Here is a 24,818-nt window from a genome sequence, read left to right as displayed (position 1 = left end):
TGCATCTACGCGCAAACATGTACTTAGCCTTTCAGCAGTTTCTGTATTGTAGTGGTCATCACGTTCACCTCACACGCGAAAAGCTCCCTGGCTCAAAACCGAGCAGAAACACTCTTCTTTGATCCTGATCAACTTCAAAGAACTCAACCAAGAAAAGTTATCGGGAATCTAGATAGAGTAAAAAGCACTTTCAGAAATATGGCAGTTGAATGTTGAGTCTTGTCAAGACAATTGTTGGATGAGCATAACAATTGTTTGTTGAGCATGGCTTTTGAATTATATGGCTTTGGCTCTCCGTGTATTCAAATCGATGAGGCCTGTTGTCCTGTGAACTGAAAGTTGTTAATAGCAGTTATGCTTAGGGTACTTCAATTCAACTTGGTAGCTTTGTCATGGATGTTATAATGATGACCCTACGAAAGTTCAGTTGCCATGGTTCAGGTACGCGCTTATCTGAAAGTGTTTCCAAGGGCCTCTTGGTGGCATCCTCGTTTATGAGTTGATAGATGCTTTCCACTTTTGGTGAATAAAGTCCGGCTGTTATTGGAAATTCTCCCCGTCGGGGAATCGAACCCCGGTCTTCTGCGTGACAAGCAGAGATACTGTCCACTATACTAACGAGGAATGTTCTAGCAGCAATCCTAGCACGTCAACGCTAGGTGGTGACCTTCGAGGAGTTACAGGTCATATCCAGGATAGCATTTGGGTTCAGTATACAGTTGCTGTTACGAAAGTCCATGACGCTGCAGCTGTGACTGGATCCAGTGTAAAATCTCTCCGGGTCTCAGAAATCAACATGTGGTTCGTCGTTTTGAAGGTTTACAATTTAATATCAATATTGCATCTACGCGCAAACATGTACTTAGCCTTTCAGCAGTTTCTGTAGTGTAGTGGTCATCACGTTCGCCTCACACGCGAAAGGTCCCCGGCTCAAAACCGGGCAGAAACACTCTTCTTTGATCCTGATCAACTTCAAAGAACTCAACCAAGAAAGGTTATCGGGAATCTAGATAGAGTAAAAAGCACTTTCAGAAATATGGCAGTTGAATGTTGAGTCTTTTCAAGACAATTGTTGGATGAAAAAGACAATTGTTTGTTGAGCATGGCTTTTGAATTGTATGGCTTTGGCTCTCCGTGTATTCAAATCGATGAGGCATGTTGTCCTGTGAACTGAAAGTTGTCAATAGCAGTTATGCTTAGGGTAATTCAATTCAACTTGGTAGCTTTGTCATGGATGTTATAACGATGACCGTACAAACGTTCAGTTGCCATGGTTCAGGTACGCGCTTATCTGAAAGTGTTTCCAAGGGCCTCTTGGTGCCATCCTCATTCGTGAGGAGATACACGCTTTCCACGTTTGGTGAATAAAGTCTGGCTGTTATTGAAAAATCTCCCCGTCGGGGAATCGAACCCCGGTCTTCTGCGTGACAAGCAGAGATACTGTCCACTATACTAACGAGGAATGCTCCTGCAGCAATCCTAGCACGTCAACCCTAGGTGGCGCTCTTCAAGGGGTTTCAGGTCATATCCAGGATAGCATTTGGGTTCAGTATACAGTTGTTTCTACGAAAGTCCATGACGCGGCAGCTGTGACTGGATCCAGTGTAAAATCTCTCCGAGTCTCAGAAATCAACATGTGGTCAATTGTTTTGAAGGTTTACAATTAAATATCAATATTTTATCTACGATGAAACGTGTAATTAGCTTTTCAGCGGTTTCTGTAGTGTAGTGGTCATCACGTTCGCTAATCTAGATAGAGTAAAAAGCACTTTCAGAAATATGGCAGTTGAATGTTGAGTCCTTTCAAGACAATTGTTGGATGAGCAAGACAATTGTTTGTTGAACATGGCTTTTGAATTGTATGGCTTTGGCTCTCCGTGTATTCAAATCGATGAGGCATGTTGTCCTGTGAACTGAAAGTTGTTAATAGCAGTTATGCTTTGGGTACTTCAATTCAACTTGGTAGCTTTGTCATGGATGTTATAATGATGACCTTACGAAAGTTCAGTTGCCATGGTTCAGGTACGCGCTTATATGAAAGTGTTTCCAAGGGCCTCATGGTGGCATCCTCGTTCATGAGTAAATAGATGCTTTCCACCTTTGGTGAGTAAAGTCCGGCTGTTATTGAAAAATGTCACCGTCGGGGAATCGAACCCCGGTCTTTTGCGTGACAAGCAGAGATACTGTCCACGATACTAACGAGGAATGCTCCTGCAGCAATCCTAGCACGTCAACCCTAGGTGGCGTTCTTCGAGGGGTTACATGTCATATCCAGGATAGCATTTGGGTTAAGTATACAGTTGCTGTTACGAAAATCCATGACGCTGCAGCTGTGACTGGATCCAGTGTAAAATCTCTCCGAGTCTCAGAAATCAACATGTGGTCCGTCGTTTTGAAGGTTTACAATTAAATATCAATATTTTATCTCCGCTGAAACCTGTACTAAGCTTTTCAGCAGTTTCTGTACTGTAGTGGTCATCACGTTCGCCTAACACGCGAAAGGTCCCCGGCTCAAAACCGGGCAGAAACACTCTTCTTTGATCCTGATCAACTTCAAAGAACTCAACCAACAAAAGTGATTGGGAATTGAGCTGTATTAAAAAGCACTTTCAGAAATAGGGCAGTTGAATGTTGAGTCTTATCAAGACAATTGTTGGATGAGCAAGACAATTGTTTCTTGAGCATGGCTTTTGAATTGTACTGCTTTGGCTCTTTGAGAATTCCAATTGAAGACGCTTGTCGTCCTGTGAACAACTGAAGGTTGTTAATAGCAGTTATGCTTAGGGTACTTCAATTCTGCAACCAAGGACTTTCTTTTCGTTTCTACTCAAAATTTGTCTGGTCAAAATGGAAAATATAAAGGGATATCTTTCCTTGCCTGATTTTGTCTGTCAAAAGTGCAATCGTTGAGCGCATGGCCTTGGTCATTGATTGTAGTTATCCTTCAATGATGTGAAGCATGCACTTGGTAGCTTGTCATGGATGTTATAATGATGACCTTACGAAAGTTCAGTTTCCATGGTTCAGCTACGCGCTTATCTGAAAGTGTTTCCAAGGGCCTCTTGGTGGCATCCTCGTTCATGAGTAGATAGATGCTTTCCACCTTTGGTGAATAAAGTCCGGCTGTTATTGAAAAACCTCCCCGTGGGGGAATCGAACCCCGGTTTTCTGAGTGACAAGCAGAGATACTGTCCACTATACTAACGAGGAATGTTCTAGCAGCAATCCTTGCACGTCAACACTAGGTGGTGCCCTTCGAGGAGTTACAGGTCATATCCAGGATAGCATTTGGGTTCAGTATACAGTTGCTATTACGAAAGTCCATGACGCTGCAGCTGTGACTGGATCCAGTGTGAAATCTCTCCAAGTCTCAGAAATCAACATGTGGTTCGTCGTTTTGAAGGTTTACAATTTAATATCAATATTGCATCTACGCGCAAACATGTACTTAGCCTTTCAGCAGTTTCTGTATTGTAGTGGTCATCACGTTCACCTCACACACGAAAAGCTCCCTGGCTCAAAACTGAGCAGAAACACTCTTCTTTGATCCTGATCAACTTCAAAGAACTCAACCAAGAAAAGTTATCGGGAATCTAGATAGAGTAAAAAGCACTTTCAGAAATATGGCAGTTGAATGTTGAGTCTTGTCAAGACAATTGTTGGATGAGCATAACAATTGTTTGTTGAGCATGGCTTTTGAATTATATGGCTTTGGCTCTCCGTGTATTCAAATCGATGAGGCCTGTTGTACTGTGAACTGAAAGTTGTTAATAGCAGTTATGCTTAGGGTACTTCAATTCAACTTGGTAGCTTTGTCATGGATGTTATAATGATGACCCTACGAAAGTTCAGTTGCCATGGTTCAGGTACGCGCTTATCTGAAAGTGTTTCCAAGGGCCTCTTGGTGGCATCCTCGTTCATGAGTTGATAGATGCTTTCCACCTTTGGTGAGTAAAGTCCGGCTGTTATTGAATATTCTCCCCGTCGGGGAATCGAACCCCGGTCTTCTGCGTGACAAGCAGAGATACTGTCCACTATACTAACGAGGAATGTTCTAGCAGCAATCCTAGCACGTCAACGCTAGGTGGTGCCCTTCGAGGGGTTACAGGTCATATCCAGGATAGCATTTGGGTTCAGTATACAGTTGCTGTTACGAAAGTCCATGACGCTGCAGCTGTGACTGGATCCAGTGTAAAATCTCTCCGAGTCTCAGAAATCAACATGTGGTCCGTCGTTTTGAAGGTTTACAATAAAATATCAATGTTGCATCTACGTGCAAACGTGTACTTAGCTTTTCAGCAGTTTCTGTAGTTTAGTGGTCATCATGTTTGCCTCACACGCGAAAGGTCCCCGGCTCAAAACCGGGCAGAAACACTCTTCTTTGATCCTGATCAACTTCAAAGAACTCAACCAAGAAAGGTTATCGGGAATCTAGATAGAGTCAAAAGCACTTTCAGAAATATGGCAGTTGAATGTTGAGTCTTTTCAAGACAATTGTTGGATGAGCAAGACGATTGTTTGCTGAGCATTGCTTTTGAATTGTACGGCTTTGGCTCTCCGTGTATTCAAATCAATGAGGCAGGTCGTCTTGTGAACAATTAAAGGTGGTTAATAGAAGTTATGCTTAGGGTAGTTCAATTCAGCAAGCACTTGGTAGCTTTGTCATGGATGTTATAATGATGACCGTACGAAAGTTCAGTTGCCATGGTTCAGGTACGCGCTTATCTGAAAGTGTTTCCAAGGGCCTCTTGGTGGCATCCTCGTTTACGAGTTGATAGATGCTTTCCACTTTTGGTGAATAAAGTCCGGCTGTTATTGGAAATTCTCCCCGTCGGGGAATCGAACCCCGGTCTTCTGCGTGACAAGCAGAGATACTGTCCACTATACTAACGAGGAATGTTCTAGCAGCAATCCTAGCACGTCAACACTAGGTGGTGCCCTTCGAGGAGTTACAGGTCATATCCAGGATAGCATTTGGGTTCAGTATACAGTTGCTGTTACGAAAGTCCATGACGCTGCAGCTGTGACTGGATCCAGTGTAAAATCTCTCCGGGTCTCAGAAATCAACATGTGGTTCGTCGTTTTGAAGGTTTACAATTTAATATCAATATTGCATCTACGCGCAAACATGTACTTAGCCTTTCAGCAGTTTCTGTAGTGTAGTGGTCATCACGTTCGCCTCACACGCGAAAGGTCCCCGGCTCAAAACCGGGCAGAAACACTCTTCTTTGATGCTGATCAACTTCAAAGAACTCAACCAAGAAAGGTTATCGGGAATCTAGATAGAGTAAAAAGCACTTTCAGAAATATGGCAGTTGAATGTTGAGTCTTTTCAAGACAATTGTTGGATGAGCAAGACAATTGTTTGTTGAGCATGGCTTTTGAATTGTATGGCTTTGGCTCTCCGTGTATTCAAATCGATGAGGCATGTTGTCCTGTGAACTGAAAGTTGTCAATAGCAGTTATGCTTAGGGTACTTTAATTCAACTTGGTAGCTTTGTCATGGATGTTATAACGATGACCGTACAAACGTTCAGTTGCCATGGTTCAGGTACGCGCTTATCTGAAAGCGTTTCCAAGGGTCTCTTGGTGGCATCCTCGTTCATGAGTTGATAGATGCTTTCCACCTTTGGTGAATTAAGTCCGGCTGTTATTGAAAAATCTCCCCATCTGGGAATCAAACCCCGGTCTTCTGCGTGACAAGCAGAGATACTGTCCACTATACTAACGAGGAATGCTCCTGCAGCAATCCTAGCATGTCAACCCTAGGTGGCGCTCTTCAAGGGGTTTCAGGTCATATCTAGGATAGCATTTGGGTTCAGTATACAGTTGTTGTTACGAAAGTCCATGACGCGGCAGCTGTGACTGGATCCAGTGTAAAATCTCTCCGAGTCTCAGAAATCAACATGTGGTCCGTCGTTTTGAAGGTTTAAAATGTAATATCAATATTGCATCTACGCGCAAACATTTACTTAGCCTTTCAGCAGTTTCTGTAGTGTAGTGGTCATCACGTTCGCCTAACACGTGAAAGGTCCCCCGCTCAAAACCGGGCAGAAACACTCTTCTTTGATCCAGATCAACTTCAAATAACTCAACCAATAAAGGTTATCCGGAATCTAGATAGAGTCAAAAGCACTTTCAGAAATATGGCAGTTGAATGTTGAGTCTTTCCAAGACAATCGTTGGATGAGCAAGACGATTGTTTGCTGAGCATTTCTTTTGAATTGTACGGCTTTGGCTCTATGTGTATTCAAATCGATGAGGCAGGACGTATTGTGAACAGTTAAAGGTTGTTAATAGTAGTTATGCTTAGGGTACTTCAATTCAACTTGGTAGCTTTGTCATGGATGTTATAATGATGACCTTACGAAAGTTCATTTTCCATGGTTCATGTACGCGCTTATCTGAAAGTGTTTCCAAGGGCCTCTTGGTGGCATCCTCGTTCATGAGTAGATAGATGCTTTCCACATTTGGTGAATAAAGTCCGGCTGTTATTGAAAAATCTCCCCATCGGGGAATCGAACCCGGTCTTCTGCATGACAAGCAGAGATACTGTCCACTATACTAACGAGGAATGCTCTAGCATCAATCCTAGCGCGTCAACCCTAGGTGGCGCTCTTGAAGGGGTTACAGGTCATATCCAGGATAGCATTTGGGTTCAGTATACAGTTGTTGTTACGAAAGTCCATGACGCTGCAGCTGTGACTGGATCCAGTGTAAAATATCTCAGAGTCTCAGAAATCAACATGCGGTCTGTCGTTTTGAAGGTTTACAATTAAATATCAATGTTGCATCTAAGCGCAAACGTGTACTTAGCTTTTCTGCAGTTTCTGTAGTGTAGTGGTCATCACGTTTGCCTCACACGCGAAAGGTCCCCGGCTCAAAACCGGGCAGAAACACTCTTCTTTGATCCTGATCAACTTCAAAGAACTCAACCAATAAAGGTTATCCGGAATCTAGATAGAGTCAAAAGCACTTTCAGAAATATGGCAGTTGAATGTTGAGTCTTTTCAAGACAATTGTTGGATGAGCAAGATAATTGTTTGTTGAGCATGGCTTTTGAATTGTATGGCTTTGGCTCTCCGTGTATTCAAATCGATGAGGCATGTTGTCCTGTGAACTGAAAGTTGTTAATAGCAGTTATGCTTAGGGTACTTCAATTCAACTTGGTAGCTTTGTCATGGATGTTATAATAATGACTGTACGAAAGTTCAGTTGCCATGGTTCAGATACGCGCTTATCTGAAAGCGTTTCCAAGGGCCTCTTGGTGGCATCCTTGTTCATGAGTTGATAGATGCTTTCCACCTTGGGTGAATAAAGTCCGGCTGTTATTGAAAATTCTCCCCGTCGGGGAATTGAACCCCGGTCTTCTGCGTGACAAGCAGAGATACTGTCCACTATACTAACGAGGAATGTTCTAGCAGCAATCCTAGCACGTCAACGCTAGGTGGTGCCCTTCGAGGGGTTACAGGTCATATCCAGGATAGCATTCGGGTTCAGTATACAGTTGCTGTTACGAAAGTCCATGACGCTGCAGCTGTGACTGGATCCAGTGTAAAATCTCTCCGAGTCTCAGAAATCAACATGTGGTCCGTCGTTTTGAAGGTTTACAATTAAATATCAATGTTGCATCTATGTGCAAATGTGTACTTAGCTTTTCAGCAGTTTCTGTAGTGTAGTGGTCATAACGTTTGCCTCACACGCGAAAGGTCCCCGGCTCAAAACCGGGCAGAAACACTCTTCTTTGATCCTGATCAACTTCAAAGAACTCAACCAATAAAGGTTATCCGGAATCTGGATAGAGTCAAAAGCACTTTCAGAAATATAGCAGTTGAATGTTGAGTCTTTTCAAGACAAATGTTGGATGAGCAAGACAATTGTTTGTTGAGCATGGCTTTTGAATTGTATGGCTTTGGCTCTCTGTGTTTTCAAATCGATGAGGCATGTTGTCCTGTGAACTGAAAGTTGTTAATAGCAGTTATGCTTAGGGTACTTCAATTCAACTTGGTAGCTTTGTGATGGATGTTATAATGATGACCTTACGAAAGTTCATTTTCCATGGTTCATGTACGCGCTTATCTGAAAGTGTTTCCAAGGGCCTCTTGGTGGCATCCTCGTTCATGAGTAGATAGATGCTTTCCACATTTGGTGAATAAAGTCCGGCTGTTATTGAAAAATCTCCCCATCGGGGAATCGAACCCGGTCTTCTGCATGACAAGCAGAGATACTGTCCACTATACTAACGAGGAATGCTCTAGCATCAATCCTAGCGCATCAACCCTAGGTGGCGCTCTTGAAGGGGTTACAGGTCATATCCAGGATAGCATTTGGGTTCAGTATACAGTTGTTGTTACGAAAGTCCATGACGCTGCAGCTGTGACTGGATCCAGTGTAAAATATCTCAGAGTCTCAGAAATCAACATGCGGTCTGTCGTTTTGAAGGTTTACAATTAAATATCAATGTTGCATCTACGCGCAAACGTGTACTTAGCTTTTCAGCAGTTTCTGTAGTGTAGTGGTCATCACGTTTGCCTCACACGCGAAAGGTCCCCGGCTCAAAACCGGGCAGAAACACTCTTCTTTGATCCTGATCAACTTCAAAGAACTCAACCAATAAAGGTTATCGGGAATCTAGAGAGAGTCAAAAGCACTTTCAGAAATATGGCAGTTGAATGTTGAGTCTTTTCAAGACAATTGTTGGATGAGCAAGATAATTGTTTGTTGAGCATGGCTTTTGAATTGTATGGCTTTGGCTCTCCGTGTATTCAAATCGATGAGGCATGTTGTCCTGTGAACTGAAAGTTGTTAATAGCAGTTATGCTTAGGGTACTTCAATTCAACTTGGTAGCTTTGTCATGGATGTTATAATGATGACCTTACGAAAGTTCAGTTGCCATGGTTCAGGTACGCGCTTATCTGAAAGTGTTTCCAAGGACCTCTTGGTGGCATCCTTGTTCATGAGTTGATAGATACTTTCCACCTTTGGTGAATAAAGTCTGGCTGTTATAGAAAATTCTCCCCGTCGGGGAATCGAACCCCGGTCTTCTGCGTGACAAGCAGAGATACTGTCCACTATACTGACGAAGAATGCTCTAGCAGCAGTTCTAGCGCGTCAACCCTAGGTTGCGCTCTTCAAGGGGTTACAGGTCATATCCAGGATAGCATTTGGGTTCAGTATACAGTTGTTGTTACGAAAGTCCATGACGCTGCAGCTGTGACTGGATCCAGTGTAAAATCTCTCCGAGTCTCAGAAATCAACATGTGGTTCGTCGTTTTGAAGGTTTACAATTTAATATCAATATTGCATCTAAGCGCAAACATATACTTAGCCTTTCAGCAGTTTCTGTAGTGTAGTGGTCATCACGTTCGCCTCACACGCAAAAGGTCGAAATATGTCAGTTGAATGTTGAGTCTTTTCAAGACAATTGTTGGATGAGCAAGACGATTGTTTGCTGAGCATTGCTTTTGAATTGTACTGCTTTGGCTCTTTGAGAATTCCAATTGAAGACGCTTGTCGTCCTGTGAACAACTGAAGGTTGTTTATAGCAGTTATGCTTAGGGTACTTCAATTCTGCAACCAAGGACTTTCTTTTCGTTTCTACTCAAAATGTGTCTGGTCAAAATGGAAAATATAAAGGGATATCTTTCCTTGCCTGATTTTGTCTGTCAAAAGTGCAATCGTTGAGCGCATGGCCTTGGTCATTGATTGTAGTTCTCCTTCAATGATTTGAAGCATGCACTTGGTGGAAAACTTTGCAGCCAATCTTATTTGTTACAGTGTACCGTGCACCAGGTCCTTATTCAGAATTCTTATCAGAATTCTGAGTTTTTATCAGCTTTGGTACTTAAAACAGATAAAGTAATTATCGTAGGTGACTTTAATATTCATGTTGACGATGATAAAAATAGCCTTACTGTTGCATTTAACTCTATATTAGATTCTGTTGGTTTCTGTCAGAATGTAAATAAACCAACCCACTGCTATAATCACACTCTTGACCTTGTTCTGACTTATGGTATTGAAATTGAGCAACTATTAGTCGAACCGCATAATCCTGCTTTATCCGACCATTTCTTAGTAACTTTTGAAGTACTGTTACTAGACTACAAAGCATTAGCCAAAAGCTCCTGCAGCAGAAACCTATCTGTTAGTGCTATAGCCAAATTTAAGGAAGAGATTCCACCAATACTTAACTCGATAGCATGTCTGCATGTAGGGGAGGAAACTTATACAAAATGTACACCACCCCAAATTGATCATGTTGTTGATAGTGCTACAGATGCGCTGCGAATAAAATTAGACTCTGTTGCTCCTTTGAAAAAGAAGAAAATAAAACAACATAGATTCGCTCCATGGCATAATGCCGAAACCCGCAAAATAAAGCAAAAGTCGAGACAACTTGAAAGGATATGGCGTTCCACTAAACTTGAAGAATCTCGTTTAATTTGGCAAATTACACTCAATGAATATAAGAAAGCACTGCGTAAAGCCAGAGCAGCATACTACTCTTCATTAATAGATGAGAATAAGAATAATGCAAGATTTCTTTTCAGCACTGTAGCCAGGCTGACAGAGAGCCACAGCTCGACTGAGCCTTCTATTCCCATAGCACTCAGTAGTAATGATTTTATGTGCTTTTTTAACGATAAAATTGTTACTCTTAGAAACAAAATCAATGACCTCTTGCCTTTAACCAGTATAGTGTTATCAACAGCTCCCGGAAACGTAAGTTCTAATATTACACTAGATAGTAAACTAGAATGCTTTTCAGCCATAAACTTTGAACAATTAAATTCAATGATTCTCTCTTCTAAACCATCAACGTGTATCTTAGACCCGATTCCAACTAAGCTGTTAAAAGAAGTTTTTCCATTAATTAGCACTTCTTTATTAAATATTATGAATATGTCTTTATTATCAGGCTATGTTCCACAATCATTCAAAGTAGCAGTGATAAAACCGCTTCTTAAAAAGCACAACCTCGATCCAGAGGTTTTAGCCAACTATAGACCTATTTCTAATCTTCCGTTCCTCTCAAAGATTCTTGAGAAAGCAGTCGCAAAACAGCTGTGTGATTACTTAAAAAACTTTGATTTATTTGAAGATTTTCAGTCTGGCTTTAGAACACAACATAGTACAGAGACAGCTCTGGTTAAAGTCACAAATGACATTCTAATAGCCTCTGACAAGGGACTTGTCTCTATTCTTGTCTTGCTCCATCTTAGTGCTGCATTTGATACTATCGACCATGATATCCTATTGCAAAGACTAGAGCACTTAGTTGGCATACAGGGAACTGCTTTAGGCTGGTTTAGGTCCTATCTATCTGAACGCTCTCAATTTGTACGTGTCAACGATGAATCTTCCATGCAAACCAAAGTTAGCCATGGAGTGCCACAGGGCTCAGTGCTTGGACCTATTTTGTTCACCCTATATATGCTTCCGTTAGGCAATATTATAAGGAATCATTCTGTAAACTTTCATTGTTATGCGGATGATACTCAACTATATTTATCAATCAAGCCTGATGAAATTAATCATCTAAATAAAATTCAAGACTGCCTCAAGGACTTAAAAACGTGGATGACCTTAAATTTTTTGATGTTAAACACGACCAAAACTGAAGTTATTGTACTTGGCCCGAAGAATCTACGAAACAAATTATCTAAAGATATATTAACTATGTATGGCATTAATTTGGCCTCCAGTGAGACTGTAAGGAATCTTGGTGTTATATTTGATCAGGATTTATCCTTTAACGCCCACATAAAATCAATTTCAAGGACCGCCTACTTCCATCTACGTAACATTGCAAAAATCAGGCATATCTTGCCTCAAAACGATGCAGAGAAACTAGTCCATGCATTTGTTACTTCAAGGCTGGATTATTGTAACTCCTTATTATCAGGGTGTACCAAGAAGTCAGTCAAATCGCTTCAGCTGATTCAAAATGCTGCAGCTCGTGTACTAACCAGAGTTAGGAAAAGGGACCACATTACTCCTGTTCTGGCTGCCTTACACTGGCTCCCTATAGAACACAGGATAGAATTTAAAATTCTTCTTCTCGCCTACAAAGCCCATAATGGGCAGGCGCCATCTTACCTTAAAGAACTCATTATACCCTATTGTCCTACTAGGGCATTGCGTTCCAAGAATGCAGGGTTGTTGGTTGTTCCTAGAGTCTCTAAAAGTACAATGGGAGCCAGAGCATTTTCTTATCAAGCTCCACTTTTGTGGAATCAGCTTCCAGTTTGTGTTCGGACGGCAGACACCCTATCCGTTTTTAAGAGTGCGCTTAAGACCTTCCTTTTTGATAAAGCTTATAGTTAGGGCTGATTAGATTCAGCCCCTAGTTTTGCTGATATAGGCTTAGTTTGTCGGGGGACATCTTACTTCTTCCTTCTCTCTGTCTATACCTGTGTACTCTCATGTTCCGATTAACCCAGCTTCCCCAAATGTCTTTCTTTTTGGTGTCTATATACGCCGGGATCCGGAGTCATGGATGATCCTGCGGTCCTGTGTCATGGATTGCGAGTCCTGGATCTTGAGTCGTGGCTGTGGTCCTGGATCATAAGTCCTGGATGGATATACTCATGGATTCATCTTCCTATTATACACACATGCATTTCCAAACATTTGGACTACCTATGTTGCAAATGTATTATCTTTTCAATTTACACACGGCATCTATTGCACGTCTGTCCGTCCTGGGAGAGGGATCCCTCCTCTGTTGCTCTCCCTGAGGTTTCTCCAATTTTTCCCTTTAAACTGGGTTTTCTCTGGAAGTTTTTCCTTGTACGATGTGAGGGTCTAAGGACAGAGGGTGTCGTATTGTCATACTGATATTCTGTACAAACTGTGAAGTCCACTGAGACAAATGTAACATTTGTGATATTGGGCTATATAAATAAACATTGATTGATTGATTGATGGTAGCTTGTCATGGATGTTATAATGATGACCTTACGAAAGTTCAATTTCCATGGTTCAGCTACGCGCTTATCTGAAAGTGTTTCCAAGGGCCTCTTGGTGGCATCCTCGTTCATGAGTAGATAGATGCTTTCCACCTTTGGTGAATAAAGTCCGGCTGTTATTGAAAAATCTCCGCGTCGGGGAATCGAACCCCGGTCTTCTGCGTGACAAGCAGAGAAACTGTCCACTATACTAACGAGGAATGTTCTAGCAGCAATCCTTGCACGTCAACGCTAGGTGGTGCCCTTCGAGGACTTACAGGTGATATCCAGGATAGCATTTGGGTTCAGTATACAGTTGCTATTACGAAAGTCCATGACGCTGCAGCTGTGACTGGATCCAGTGTAAAATCTCTCCGAGGCTCAGAAATCAACATGTGGTCCGTCGTTTTGAAGGTTTACAATTAAATATCAATGTTGCATCTATGTGCAAACGTGTACTTATCTTTTCATCAGATTCTGTAGTGTCGTGGTCATCATGTTTGCCTCACACACGAAAGGTCCCCGGCTCAAAACCGGGCAGAAACACTCTTCTTTGATCCTGATCAACTTCAAAGAACTCAACCAAGAAAGTTTATCGGGAATCTAGACAGAGTAAAAAGCACTTTCAGAAATATGGCAGTTGAATGTTGAGTCTTTTCAAGACAATTGTTGGATGAGCAAGACAATTTTTTGTTGAACTTGGCTTTTGAATTGTATGGCTTTGGCTCTCCGTGTATTCAAATCGATGAGGCATGTTGTCCTGTGAACTGAAAGTTGTTAATAGCAGTTATGCTTAGGGTACTTCAATTCAACTTGGTAGCTTTGTCATGGATGTTATCATGATGACCTTACGAAAGTTCAGTTGCCATGGTTCAGGTACGCGCTTATCTGAAAGTGTTTCCAAGAGCCTCTTGGTGGCATCCTCGTTCATGAGTAGATAGATGCTTTCCACCTTTGGTGAATAAAGTCCGGCTGTTATTGAAAAATCTCCCGATCGGGGAATCGAACCCCGATCTTCTGCGTGACAAGCAGAGATACTGTCCACTATACTAACGAGGAATGCTCCTGCAGCAATACTAGCACGTCAACCCTAGGTGGCGCTCTTCGAGGGGTTACATGTCATATCCAGGATAGCATTTGGTTTAATTTTACAGTTGCTGTTACGAAAGTCCATGACGCTGCAGCTGTGACTGGATCCAGTGTAAAATCTCTCCAAGTTTCAGAAATCAACATGTGGTTCGTCGTTTTGAAGGTTTACAATTTAAGATCAATATTGCATCTACGCGCAAACATGTACTTAGCCTTTCAGGAGTTTCTGTAGTGTAGTGGTCATCACGTGTGCCTCACACGCGAAAGGTCCCCGGCTCAAAACCGGGCAGAAACACTCTTCTTTGATCCTGATCAACTTCAAAGAACTCAACCAAGAAATGTTATCGGGAATCTAGATAGAGTAAAAAGCATTTTTAGAAATAGGGCAGTTGAATGTTGAGTCTTTTCAAGACAATTGTTGGATGAGCAAGACGATTGTTTGCTGAGCATTGCTTTTGAAATGTACGGCTTTTGCTCTCCGTGTATTCAAATCGATGAGGCATGTTGTCCTGTGAACTGAAAGTTGTTAATAGCAGTTATGCTTAGGGTACTTCAATTCAACTTGGTAGCTTTGTCATTGATGTTATAATGATGACCTTACGAAAGTTCAGTTGCCATGGTTCAGATACACACTTATCTGAAAGTGTTTCCAAGGGCCTCTTGGTGGCCTCTTCGTTCATGAGTAGATAGATGCTTTCCACCTTTGGTGAATAAAGTCCGGCTGTTATTGAAAAATCTCCCGATCGGGGAATCGAACCCCGGTCTTCTGCGTGAAAAGCAGAGGTACTGTTCACTATACTAACGAGGAATGCTCTATTATCAATCCTAGCGCGTCAACCCTAGGTGGCGCTCTTCAAGGGGTTACAGGTCATATCCAGGATATCATTTGGGTTCAGTATACAGTTGTTGTTACGAAAGTCCATGACGCTGCAGCTGTGACTGGATCCAGTGTAAAATCTCTCCGAGTCTCAGAAATCAACATGTGGTTCGTCGTTTTGAAGGTTTACAATTTAATATCAATATTGCATCTACGCGCAAACATGTACTTAGCCTTTCAGCAGTTTCTGTAGTGTAGTGGTCATCACGTTCGCCTAACACGCGAAAGGTCCCCGGCTCAAAACCGGGCAGAAACACTCTTCTTTGATCCTGATCAACTTCAAAGAACTCAACCAAGAAAGGTTATCGGGAATCTAGATAGAGTAAAAAGCACTTTCAGAAATATGGCAGTTGAATGTTGAGTCTTTTCAAGACAATTGTTGGATGAGCAAGACGATTGTTTGCTGAGCATTGCTTTTGAATTGTACTGCTTTGGCTCTTTGAGAATTCCAATTGAAGATGCTTGTCGTCCTGTGAACAACTGAAGGTTGTTTATAGCAGTTATGCTTAGGGTACTTCAATTCTGCAACCAAGGACTTTCTTTTCGTTTCTACTCAAAATGTGTCTGGTCAAAATGGAAAATATAAAGGGATATCTTTCCTTGCCTGATTTTGTCTGTCAAAAGTGCAATCGTTGAGCGCATGGCCTTGGTCATTGATTGTAGTTCTCCTTCAATGATTTGAAGCATGCACTTGGTAGCTTGTCATGGATGTTATAATGATGACCTTACGAAAGTTCAATTTCCATGGTTCAGCTACGCGCTTATCTGAAAGTGTTTCCAAGGGCCTCTTGGTGGCATCCTCATTCATGAGTTGATAGATGCTTTCCACCTTTGGTGAATAAAGTCCGGCTGTTATTGAAAATTCTCCCCGTCGGGGAATCGAACCCCGGTCTTCTGCGTGACAAGCAGAGATACTGTCCACTATATTAACGAGGAATGCTCCTGCCGCAATCCTAGCGCGTCAACCCTAGGTGGCGTTCTTCGAGGGGTTACATGTCATATCCAGGATAGCATTTGGGTTAAGTATACAGTTGCTGTTACGAAAGTCCATGACGCTGCAGCTATGACTGGATCCAGTGTAAAATCTCTCCGAGTCTCAGAAATCACCATGTGGTCCGTTGTTTTGAAGGTTTACAATTAAATATCAATATTTTATCTACGCTGAAACGTGTACTAAGCTTTTCAGCAGTTTCTGTAGTGTAGTGGTCATCACGTTCGCCTAACACGCGAAAGGTCCCCGGCTCAAAACTAGGCAGAAACACTCTTCTTTGATCCTGATCAACTTCAAAGAACTCCACCAAGAAAAGTTATCGGGAATCTAGATGTATTAAAAAGCATTTTCAGAAATAGGGCAGTTGAATGTTGAGACTTTTCAAGACAATTGTTGGATGAGCAAGACGATTGTTTGCTGAGCATTGCTTTTGAATTGTACGGCTTTGGCTCTCCGTGTATTCAAATTGATGAGGCATGTTGTCCTGTGAACTGAAAGTTGTTAATAGCAGTTATGCTTAGGGTACTTCAATTCAACTTGGTAGCTTTGTCATGGATGTTATAATGATGACCTTACGAAAGTTCAGTTGCCATGGTTCAGGTACGCACTTATCTGAAAGCGTTTCCAAGGGCCTCTTGGTGGCCTCCTCGTTCATGAGTTGATAGATGCTTTCCACCTTTGGTGAATAAAGTCCGGCTGTCATTGAAAAATCTCCCCATCGGGGAATCGAACGCCGGTCTTCTGCGTGACAAGCAGAGATACTGTCCACTATACTAACGAGGAATGCTGTAGCATTAACCCTAGCGCGTCAACACTAGGTGGGGCTCTTCAAGGGGTTACAGGTCATATCCAGGATAGCATTTGGGTTCAGTATACAGTTGTTGTTACGAAAGTCCATGACGCTGCAGCTGTGACTGGATCCGGTGTAAAATCTCTCCGAGTCTCAGAAATCAACATTTGGTCCGTCGTTTTCAAGGTTTACAATTAAATATCAATATTTTATCTACACTGAAACGTGTACTTAGCTTTTCAGCAGTTTCTGTAGTTTAGTGGTCATCACGTTCGCCTAACATGCGAAAGGTCCCCGGCTCAAAACCGGGCAGAAACACTCTTCTTTGATCCTGATCAACTTCAAAGAACTCAACCAAGAAAGGTTATCGGGAATCTAGATAGAGTACACACAGCAGGGAGAGGACGCTGGCGCTTGTATGTTCGCCGCTTCTCCTACGCCTCAGAGTTTTTATCTGCTTTTAAGCTATTTTATCTGCTTTTAAGCTATTTTATCTGTTTTTAAGCTATAGTTACATGGCTAAACTTTTAGTCTGTTTTACAAGTGCTTTTATATCTTAAACCTCGTGATCATTGACGGTTTTGGACCCGACGGCTGTCGGGAGGCACCTGTTGTACCGCCCAAACTCACCTGCTGTATCGCCCAAACTCGCTGACTATCTCCGGCTGACTTCTTGCCTCTCTCCCGCTACTACTGTGATAGCAGGCGGACTCCCAAGCCTCTGTTTCTTTCCCGGACATGAGGTATACCAACGGGATAGCCTTCTAGCTGTCTCGTTGCTGTTAGCCCTCGCTGCTAAACACCGCTACCAAACTTCTTCGGCGCCCGACCTGTTGCTATGTTGAAGTTTTCCATTCCCAAACCCCTGAGTCTCAACCACTCCAACACTACAACCTGCACCTCAGTCATTAAACAACTTGCACTTCTTCGTCGACACCACTATATCCACCGAAGCCAAAGAAGAGGACAAATTGTATATTCCCAGCACGGAGATGCAGAAATTCCATCCATCCACTCTGTCTGCCGTCGTGTCGCACATCTGACGCGTCATCAGAGCCCGGCTACAGTGGGGTCAAATCGCGCCAGAAACATCGCGAGACCGCTGCATGAATACACGGAGAGCATCGCGAGACCACCACCACACACGAAGGAGTCTGGAAAACGTGGAGTGGATTACAGCCTACTCCGGCCCCTACAGAGATTCACCACATCTTCTAAAGCCAAAATAGAACTTTTGAATACACAATCTCTCAGCAATAAAGCATCCTTCATTCAAGACCACATCACTGATGAGAAATTGGACTTCATGTGCCTCACGGAAACCTGGCATCAGCCAGAGGTTTACTCCACACTCAATGAAGCCTGCCCTCCTGGCTACAGCTACTTGGAGAAAGCCCGCAACACTGGTCGTGGTGGAGGCCTAGCTGTTATCTACCGAAAGGAATTGGAACAGTCACTCCTGCCCCTGCCTGTATTGTCCTCTTTTGAATGCCTTGCATTTAAATGTAAACCCCCCTTCGCTCTGACAATACTTCTGATCTACCGGCCACCCAAACCCAATTCTGCTTTCATTCCAGAGATACAAGACCTTCTCACTACGCTATGCACATCCTCTGCCAATATTATCATACTTGGATATTTGAATATTCACGTCGACTCCCCCTCCTGCCATTTTGCCACGGAGTTTCTGCTGCTCCTGGACTGTCTCAATCTCACACAGCATGTTGATGTCCCCACACACGCCAAGGGCCATACGCTGGACCTGGTCATCGCAAACTCCGCCCCCATCAGCAATCTGCTAGTGTATGACCTGGGGGTGTCTGACCACAAGACCATCTCTTTGGAGCTGTTTTTCCAGTCTCCACTCAGCAAGCCCAAACGCCAAATCCGCTTCAGGAACCTGAGGATCATCAACCCGGACATCATGACCCTGGACCTCCAGCATATTTCCTCTGCCAACTTCTCATCAGTAAATGAGTCAGTGGCATATTACAACCAGTCCCTTAACAGTCTCCTTGATCTACACGCCCCCCTCAAAACCAGGATGGTCACCTTCTCGCGCTCAGCCCCATGGTACACCGGCGAGCTGCGGAGAATGAAGACAGCTGGGCGTGTCCTTGAGCGGCGGCTCAAGGCCTCAGGACTCACTGTTCACCTGTTAGCCTATCGTGAACACCAGAAGGCCTACGCACAGTCCCTCAGAGATGCACGATCCCAGTACTACTCCATCATCATCAACAACAGTACTGGAAACTCCAAGCAACTCTTCTCCACAATAAACCACCTCCGCAAACCCCAAAGTCCTCTACACTCCGACTCCACTGAGAAGCAGTGTAGAAACTTCGCCGCCTTCTTCAAAAATAAAGTTGACACCATCCGCTCCATCCTCTCTAGCCCCTCTGCACCTCCAGTTCCAACTGCTGACCCACAGCCTGGGACAACCCAGCCTCTTCGCTGTTTCACGGTCATCTCTCAGCAAGAGGTTGAGAGCATCGTTAGGAGGATGAAGCCCTCCACCTGTGTCCTGGACCCCCTTCCGTCAGCTCTGGTGAAATCGTACATCTGCACCCTGAGCCCCATGATCACTAAGATCGCAAACCTCTCTCTCCAGTCTGGCCATGTCCCCTCTGCCCTAAAAACCGCTGTCATCAAACCTAGTCTTAAAAAACCCTCCCTTGACCCGGGAGTCCTGGCCAACTATAGACCCATTTCCAACCTTCCATTTCTGTCAAAGGTGCTGGAAAAAATAGTTGCTGCTCAGCTCCAGGACCACCTAAACTCCAACAACCTATTTGAGAAGTTCCAGTCTGGTTTCCGCTCAGGCCACAGCACAGAAACTGCCCTGGTCAGAGTCACCAACGACCTGCTGATGACGGCTGATGCTGGCTCTCCCTCTCTCCTCATCCTCCTTGATCTCACTGCAGCTTTCGACACCGTCGATCACGGCATCCTCCTCCATCGTCTGCACTCCACCATCGGACTCTCTGACTCTCCCCTTGACTGGTTCACATCATACCTCACCGGGAGAACAGAGTACGTCTCCTTGGGTGAGGCAGAGTCGGGTACCCACAACGTCACCTGTGGTGTCCCTCAAGGATCAGTTCTCGGCCCCACCCTTTTCACACTCTATATGCTCCCCCTTGGCTCTATCATCAGCCGACATGGAGTATCATTCCATTGTTACGCTGATGACACCCAATTGTACCTCAGGATCAACCCTACCTCCTCTGCAGCCCTGCCTTCACCCACACTCACTACCTGCCTGGAGGAGATACAGGCGTGGATGAAGCTAAACTTCCTGAAACTCAACAGCTCCAAGACCGAAGCCATTATAGTTGGCACCCCACATCAGGTTTGGTCATCCACCATCACGACCATCACCTTCTCCGGCCAGGACATTACCCTCTCCTCAACAGTCACCAACTTGGGTGTGAAAATGGACGCCCATCTGACCTTTGAGGCCCACATTAAACAGCTGTGCAAAAACTCCTTCTATCACCTCAGGAACATCGCCAAACTCCGCCCCTCACTCACTCTGTTTGACGCGGAAAAGCTAGTCCACGCCTTTGTCTCCTCAAGGCTGGACTACTGCAATGCACTCCTCATCGGGATCCCTAAGAAAAGCATCCAGAGGCTCCAGTACATCCAGAACAGCGCTGCTAGGATCCTGATGAGGATGCGCAAATATGATCATATCACCCCCATCCTGAAATCACTACACTGGCTCCCCGTGGAATTGAGGATCGAATTCAAGGTCTCCGTCCTCACACACCAGTGTATCTATGGAACAGCCCCTCCATACCTCAAGGAACTCCTCACCCCCCTTACCTCCGTGCTGACCACCCGCTCCAGCAACTCAAACCTCCTCAAACCCCCGAGGACTAAGCTCCGTACCATGGGAGACCGGGCCTTCTGCTCGGCTGCCCCCAGTCTGTGGAACGCTCTCCCCGACCACATGAGAGCACCACAGACCGTGGAGGTTTTTAAAAAAGGCCTCAAAACCCACCTCTTCAATAGAGCCTTTCCCTAGACCTTTTATGTATTTATTATCACCCTTTTATCTTAATTTATTCTTTTTACTTATTTATTTTTATTTATTGCTTGTTATTCTTTTTACGATGTTAGCACTTCGGGATTTGAATGCAAATATGAAGTGCTTTATAAATTAAAGCCATTATTATTATTATTATTAGTAAACAGCATTTTCAGAAATAGGGCAGTTGAATGTTGAGTCTTTTCAAGACAATTGTTGGATGAGCAAGACGATTGTTTGCTGAGCATTGCTTTTGAATTGTACGGCTTTGGCTCTCCGTGTATTCAAATCAATGAGGCAGGTCGTCTTGTGAACAATTAAAGGTGGTTAATAGAAGTTATGCTTAGGGTACTTCAATTCAGCAAGCACTTGGTAGCTTTATCATGGATGTTATAATGATGACCGTACGAAAGTTCAGTTGCCATGGTTCAGGTACGCGCTGATCTGAAAGTGTTTCCAAGGGCCTCTTGGTGGCATCCTCATTTATGAGTTGATAGATGCTTTCCACTTTTGGTGAATAAAGTACGGCTGTTATTGGAAATTCTCCCCGTCGGGGAATTGAACCCCGGTCTTCTGCGTGACAAGCAGAGATACTGTCCACTACACTAACGAGGAATGCTCCTGTAGCAATCCTAGCACGTCAACCCTAGGTGGCGCTCTTCGAGGGGTTACATGTCATATCCAGGATAGCATCTGGGTTAAGTATACAGTTGCTGTTACGAAAGTCCATGACGCTGCAGCTGTGACTGTATCCATTGTAAAATCTCTCCGAGTCTCAGAAATCAACATGTGGTTAGTCGTTTTGAAGGTTTACAATTAAATATCAATGTTGCATCTAAGCGCAAACGTGTACTTAGCTTTTCAGCAGTTTCTGTAGTGTAGTTGTCATCACGTTTGCCTCACGCGCGAAAGGTCCCCGGCTCAAAACTGGGCAGAAACACTCTTATTTGATCCTGATCAACTTCAAAGAACTCAACCAAGAAAGGTTATCGGGAATCTAGATAGAGTAAAAAGCATTTTCAGAAATAGGGCAGTTGAATGTTGAGTCTTTTCAAGACAATTGTTGGATGAGCAAGACGATTGTTTGCTGAGCATTGCTTTTGAATTGTACGGCTTTGGCTCTCCGTGTATTCAAATCGATGAGGCATGTTGTCCTGTTAACTGAAAGTTGTTAATAGCAGTTATGCTTAGGGTACTTCAATTCAACTTGGTAGCTTTGTCATGGATGTTATAATGATGACCTTACGAAAGTTCAGTTGCCATGGTTCATGTACGCACTTATCTGAAAGTTTTTCCAAGGGCCTCTTGGTGGCCTCCTCGTTCATGAGTAGATAGATGCTTTCCACCTTTGGTGAATAAAGTCCGGCAGTTATTGAAAAATCTCCCCGTCGGGGAATCGAACCCCGGTCTTCTGCGTGACAAGCAGAGATACTGTCCACTATACTAACGAGGAATGCTCCTGCAGCAATCCTAGCACGTCAACCCTAGGTGGCGCTCTTCGAGGGGTTACATGTCATATCCAGGATAGCATTTGGGTTAAGTATACAGTTGCTGTTATGAAAGTCCATGACGCTGCAGCTGTGACTGGATCCAGTGTGAAATATCTCCGAGTCTCAGAAATCAACATGTGGTCCGTCGTTTTGAAGGTTTACAATTAAATATCAATGTTGCATCTACGCGCAAACGTGTAATTAGCTTTTCAGCAGTTTCTGTAGTGTAGTGGTCATCACGTTTGCCTCACATGCGAAGGTAAGCCGTGTATACCCATAGAAGACTTTCTATTGGCCAGAAGCCTCTTCAAAAGAACAACGGTTCGAATCCCACCTGATCCAAACAAAAATCCCCACATTCGGTTTCAAAATGTTGCTCATTATACACAAATACTACATTTATCTTTTCAAACGTTTAAATTTAGAGTTGAAACAGATATTTGGAGTTAGAAATGAATTATTCTTTCTTGCTGCTTCTTATAAGTTATTTTAACCTTACTATATAGCAATCATAACAATAATAACACAAATAATGATATCTTAATATTAGTAATAATAATGTTTTATATAATCTTTTTGTATTTTTACTTATAAACATGTTTGAAATATGTTGATTGTACAGATGTTTACATAGAGCATATGAGTGTGCTTAATTCTTCATTCTATCACTATTACTTCCTCTATCAAGTAAAGACAGTCACAGTGATGCATTCAAGATCATTTATTCAAAAACAGCTGAAACATCAAATATAGGAAATAATATAAATATAACTACAGATATATAAAAAATACTGAAAACACAATACAGAGAGAACAATCAGATCCTGAAAAAAGAATTGAACCATATTATATTCTTTGTATTTTTGGACTTTATGATATGTTGTATTGCACCTTAATATGTAATATTATAATTTAGAAGAAGATAGTGTATTGTTTTGTTATAGATTTATTTGATATCACCACCATCCATTATCTGAAATGTTTTTCACCTCATGTTATTGTATGGTTACTATTCTGCATTCTATTCTCATTTTAGTGATTTATACCCTATTACTTGGTATTTGTTTTTTTCTTTATTGCAGTGCAATAATTATATTTATTCTAGTATAGTATATAACATTCTAGTGCAGGCCCCAGCACCGACAAGATTGGAGTGGAGGACCTATAGAAATCCCTGAAATTATTATTATTCTTTATTATGAATTGAGTTTTTTGGGGGCATTAACCAAAACTGTTTTGTTATTGGCAGGAATGTCAGGATGGTGAAAAGGCTGATAGTTTAGGGGTCTCATTTTTGTTGCAGGCAAAACGTCTTAGTTTGTATGTTAATATGAAACTTAGTAGACCCAGGAAGTGGCGCATGCATGTGTGTATGTGAGGGTAGGTTAGGGCTTCCTTTTGTCTGCAATCCATCTGTCCCTTTCAGCATCATAGAAGTCCGACTGCTGGAACTCCGGCCACGTCATCTCCTTCTCCATGCCCTGTGCATTATATAAGGATAAGACTCTGGAGGGGCAGTAGATATACAACCCTGGGCAAGTCAGAGCTAAGGGGAAAGGAGGCACTGGGCAAGTCAGAGCTGTAAAACAAAGTAAAACATCATAGTTACATCAGATAAAATTGAATAAAGCTCTACGACTGCTATAATACAGTGACTCAGATATCCATACTTTCATCGAGGACAGTGTCTCCCTGCGCTTCCACAGGGGCCATATTATGTGGTGATGAATCTGGGATGATGAGATACAAACAGGCAAGTGACGTATACACATCGAAATTAAGAAGCAGCATTTAAGAAGTTGTAGAATTTTGAAGGAGACAGATTCAACATCCCCCTCTACAGCTCCTTGTCCTCCTCCATCACTAGGAGATTAAACAATAACATTTATTATGTCAATGTCATGTTCACCTTAAAGCAGTATTTGCATATTACTGTGAGCTGACCTGGAGTGCTGGATGTCAGAGTGGAGGTATCTGATGCAATGCAGCCTTCAGCAGGTGGTGGACAGGACTCAGCCCTCTGCTGCCTGAAGGTTGTACATCTTGCTGTTAGTGATGCACTTCACTCCTAAAACAAAGGCAGCATAACCATCAGCCCTGCTATCCCAGATCTGCTTACAGGTGTCTTTGGCCCTGGCTCCAAAGCCGACAGTATGTTCCCCCTCTGACGCCACTGGTGGGGCAGGCTTCCTGGAGCACAGGTACTTCCTCAGATCCTGAATTTCCTGGAAGCTTCTGGCGTAGTCCAGAAACAACAGCAGTCTGTCCTTGCTAGGCCCTCGGGGGATGAAGGTCCCACCTCTCTCCTCCTCGTCCACCTTGTTCATCAGGTAGAGGATGTAGCCGACGTCATTCTCAAGGAGCCACCTGTACAGTTTCCCCTTATATTTTCCGAACTGTAGCACGTACTCCCCCATCACCTCGAGTCAGTCGGATACATCCCCTCCCCTCTGAAGGACCTCAGTGAGAGCATTCGTCCTCACATGCTCATGCTTCTGAGGGGCAGACTTGTCCTGAAGGTAATGATTTTTGTTATTCTCATACCCTCCTCTGAAGGGTCCTGTCGCAGGTGGCCAGATGGACCCTTCCTGAAG

General features: G+C 43.2%; 1 long non-coding RNA gene across 1 annotated transcript; it reads right to left on the bottom strand.

The window, feature by feature from the left end:
• Positions 1 to 22,930: 22,930 nt before the first annotated feature.
• Positions 22,931 to 24,541, bottom strand: LOC307022376. The gene is made up of 2 exons (XR_013803373.1): positions 24,344 to 24,541; positions 22,931 to 24,251 (listed from the first exon to the last, which is right to left on the bottom strand). It is a non-coding gene; the product is annotated as an uncharacterized lncRNA (long non-coding RNA).
• Between the last annotated feature and the right edge of the window lie 277 nt (positions 24,542 to 24,818).

The sequence above is a fragment of the Notothenia rossii genome, assembly GCF_949606895.1.
Source record: "Notothenia rossii genome assembly, chromosome: 10".
Taxonomy (NCBI): domain Eukaryota; kingdom Metazoa; phylum Chordata; class Actinopteri; order Perciformes; family Nototheniidae; genus Notothenia; species Notothenia rossii.
This window is presented reverse-complemented; position numbering and strand designations above follow the sequence as displayed.